Genomic DNA, 4,828 nt, shown 5'->3' on the forward strand with positions numbered 1-4,828 from the left:
AAGGTGGCAGTTGCATGCTGTATCCACTACACCATACTTCAAAGCCATAAGAGAGGTAGGAATTCTGGGGTATTTAACCAACTAGAACTCCAATCCTCTCCCAGCAATAAGATAGTGTGGGACCTCTAATGCTCTTTCACCGGTTCCTGTTATATGGGAAAACTCAGTGCCAAATGCTTAATGCACAGAATACCCAATTCCAGTAGCTGAAGTTTATAACTTTTTAGACACTCAACCCACCAGGAGAATCGAACACTAGCCAACAAGGTGACAGTTGCATGCTGTATCCACTACACCATACTTCAAAGCCATAAGAGAGGTAGGAATTCTGGGGTATTTAACCAACCAGAACTCCAACCCTCTCCCAAGCAATGAGATAGTGTGGGACCTCTAATGCTCTTTCATTGGTTCCTGTTATATGGGAAACTCAGTGCCAAATGCTAAATGCACAGATTACCCTATTTCAGTAGCTGAAGTTTATAACTTTTTAGACACTCAACCCACCAGGAGACTCGAACACTGGCCAACAAGGTGGCAGTTGCATACTATATCCACTACACCATACTTCAAAGCCATAAGAGAGATAGGAATTCTGGGGTATTTAACCAACCAGAACTCCAATCCTCTCCCAGGCAATGAGATAGTGTGGGACCTCTAATGCTCTTTCATCGGTTCCTGTTATATGGGAAAACTCAGTGCCAAATGCTTAATGCACAGAATACCCTATTCCAGTAGCTGAAGTTTATAACTTTTTAGACACTCAACCCACCAGGAGACTCGAACACTGGCCAACAAGGTGGCAGTTGCATGCTGTATCCACTACACCATACTTCAAAGCCATAAGAGAGGTAGGAATTCTGGGGGTATTTAACCAACCAGAACTCCATTCCTCTCCCAGGCAATGAGATAGTGTGGGACCTCTAATGCTTTTTCATCGGTTCCTGTTATATGGGAAAACTCAGTGCCAAATGCTTAATGCACAGACTACCCTATTCCAGTAGCTGAAGTTTATAACTTTTTAGACACTCAACCCACCAGGAGACTCGAACACTGGCCAACAAGGTGGCAGTTGCCAGATGTATCCACTACACCATACTTCAAAGCCATAAGAGAGGTAGGAATTCTGGGGTATTTAACCAACCAGAACTCCAATCCTCTACCAGGCAATGAGATAGTGTGGGACCTCTAATGCTCTTTCATCGGTTCCTGTTATATGGGAAAACCCAGTGCCAAATGCTTAATGCACAGAATACCCTATTCCAGTAGCTGAAGTTTATAACTTTTTAGACACTCAACCCACCAGGAGACTCGAACACTGACCAACAAGGTGGCAGTTGCATGCTGTATCCACTACACCATACTTCAAAGCCATAAGAGAGGTAGGAATTCTGGGGTATTTAACCAACCAGAACTCCAATCCTCTCCCAGGCAATGAGATAGTGTGGGACCTCTAATGCTCTTTCATTGGTTCCTATTATATGGGAAAACTCAGTGCCAAATGCTTAATGCACAGACTACCCTATTCCAGTAGCTGAAGTTTATAACTTTTTAGACACTCAACCCACCAGGAGACTCGAACACTGGCCAACAAGGTGACAGTTGCATGCTATATCCACTACATCATACTTCAAAGCCATAAGAGAGGTAGGAATTCTGGGGTATTTAACCAACCAGAACTCCAATCCTCTACCAGGCAATGAGATAGTGTGGGACCTCTAATGCTCTTTCATCGGTTCCTGTTATATGGGAAAACTCAGTGCCAAATGCTTAATGCACAGACTACCCTATTCCAGTAGCTGAAGTTTATAACTTTTTAGACACTCAACCCACCAGGAGACTCGAACACTGGCCAACAAGGTGGCAGTTGCATGCTGTATCCACTACACCATACTTCAAAGCCATAAGAGAGGTAGGAATTCTGGGGTATTTAACCAACCAGAACTCCAATCCTCTCCCAGCAATGAGATAGTGTGGGACCTCTAATGCTCTTTCATCGGTTCCTGTTATATGGGAAAACTCAGTGCCAAATGCTTAATGCACAGAATACCCAATTCCAGTAGCTGAAGTTTATAACTTTTTAGACACTCAATCCACCAGGAGAAACGAACACTGGCCAACAAGGTGACAGTTGCATGCTTTATCCACTACACCATACTTCAAAGCCATAAGAGAGGTAGGAGTTCTGGGGTATTTAACCAACCAGAACTCCAATCCTCTCCCAGGCAATGAGATAGTGTGGGACCTCTAATGCTCTTTCATCCGTTCCTGTTATATGGGAAAACTCAGTGCCAAATGCTCAATGCACAGACTACCCTATTCCAGTAGCTGAAGTTTATAACTTTTTAGACACTCAACCCACCAGGAGACTCGAACACTGGCCAACAAGGTGGCAGTTGCATGCTGTATCCACTACACCATACTTCAAAGCCATAAGAGAGGTAGGAATTCTTGGGTATTTAACCAACCAGAACTCCAATCCTCTCCCAGGATATGAGATAGTGTGGGACCTCTAATGCTCTTTCATCGGTTCCTGTTATATGGGAAAACTCAGTGCCAAATGCTTAATGCACAGACTACCCTATTCCAGTAGCTGAAGTTTATAACTTTTTAGACACTCAACCCACCAGGAGACTCGAACACTGGCCAACAAGGTGGCAGTTGCATGCTGTATCCACTACACCATACTTCAAAGCCATAAGAGAGGTAGGAATTCTGGGGTATTTAACCAACCAGAACTCCAATCCTCTCCCAGCAATAAGATAGTGTGGGACCTCTAATGCTCTTTCACCGGTTCCTGTTATATGGGAAAACTCAGTGCCAAATGCTTAATGCACAGAATACCCAATTCCAGTAGCTGAAGTTTATAACTTTTTAGACACTCAACCCACCAGGAGAATCGAACACTAGCCAACAAGGTGACAGTTGCATGCTGTATCCACTACACCATACTTCAAAGCCATAAGAGAGGTAGGAATTCTGGGGTATTTAACCAACCAGAACTCCAACCCTCTCCCAAGCAATGAGATAGTGTGGGACCTCTAATGCTCTTTCATTGGTTCCTGTTATATGGGAAACTCAGTGCCAAATGCTAAATGCACAGATTACCCTATTTCAGTAGCTGAAGTTTATAACTTTTTAGACACTCAACCCACCAGGAGACTCGAACACTGGCCAACAAGGTGGCAGTTGCATACTATATCCACTACACCATACTTCAAAGCCATAAGAGAGATAGGAATTCTGGGGTATTTAACCAACCAGAACTCCAATCCTCTCCCAGGCAATGAGATAGTGTGGGACCTCTAATGCTCTTTCATCGGTTCCTGTTATATGGGAAAACTCAGTGCCAAATGCTTAATGCACAGAATACCCTATTCCAGTAGCTGAAGTTTATAACTTTTTAGACACTCAACCCACCAGGAGACTCGAACACTGGCCAACAAGGTGGCAGTTGCATGCTGTATCCACTACACCATACTTCAAAGCCATAAGAGAGGTAGGAATTCTGGGGTATTTAACCAACCAGAACTCCATTCCTCTCACAGGCAATGAGATAGTGTGGGACCTCTAATGCTTTTTCATCGGTTCCTGTTATATGGGAAAACTCAGTGCCAAATGCTTAATGCACAGACTACCCTATTCCAGTAGCTGAAGTTTATAACTTTTTAGACACTTAACCCACCAGGAGACTCGAACACTGGCCAACAAGGTGGCAGTTGCCAGATGTATCCACTACACCATACTTCAAAGCCATAAGAGAGGTAGGAATTCTGGGGTATTTAACCAACCAGAACTCCAATCCTCTCCCAGCAATGAGATAGTGTGGGACCTCTAATGCTCTTTCATCGGTTCCTGTTATATGGGAAAACTCAGTGCCAAATGCTTAATGCACAGAATACCTAATTCCAGTAGCTGAAGTTTATAACTTTTTAGACACTCAACCCACCAGGAGAATCGAACACTGGCCAACAAGGTGACAGTTGCATGCTATATCCACTACATCATACTTCAAAGCCATAAGTGAGGTAGGAATTCTGGGGTATTTAACCAACCAGAACTCCAATCCTCTACCAGGCAATGAGATAGTGTGGGACCTCTAATGCTCTTTCATCGGTTCCTGTTATATGGGAAAACTGAGTGCCAAATGCTTAATGCACAGACTACCCTATTCCAGTAGCTGAAGTTTATAACTTTTTAGACACTCAACCCACCAGGAGACTCGAACACTGGCCAACAAGGTGGCAGTTGCATGCTGTATCCACTACACCATACTTCAAAGCCATAAGAGAGGTAGGAATTCTGGGGTATTTAACCAACCAGAACTCCAATCCTCTCCCAGGCAATGAGATAGTGTGGGACCTCTAATGCTCTTTCATCGGTTCCTGTTATATGGGAAAACTCAGTGCCAAATGCTTAATTCACAGAATACCCAATTCCAGTAGCTGAAGTTTATAACTTTTTAGACACTCAACCCACCAGGAGAATCGAACACTGGCCAACAAGGTGACAGTTGCATGCTTTATCCACTACACCATACTTCAAAGCCATAAGAGAGGTAGGAGTTCTGGGGTATTTAACCAACCAGAACTCCAATCCTCTCCCAGGCAATGAGATAGTGTGGGACCTCTAATGCTCTTTCATCCGTTCCTGTTATATGGGAAAACTCAGTGCCAAATGCTCAATGCACAGACTACCCTATTCCAGTAGCTGAAGTTTATAACTTTTTAGACACTCAACCCACCAGGAGACTCGAACACTGGCCAACAAGGTGGCAGTTGCATGCTGTATCCACTACACCATACTTCAAAGCCATAAGAGAGGTAGGAAT

Source organism: Procambarus clarkii, unplaced genomic scaffold (assembly GCF_040958095.1).
Source record: "Procambarus clarkii isolate CNS0578487 unplaced genomic scaffold, FALCON_Pclarkii_2.0 HiC_scaffold_101, whole genome shotgun sequence".
NCBI classification, from domain to species: domain Eukaryota; kingdom Metazoa; phylum Arthropoda; class Malacostraca; order Decapoda; family Cambaridae; genus Procambarus; species Procambarus clarkii.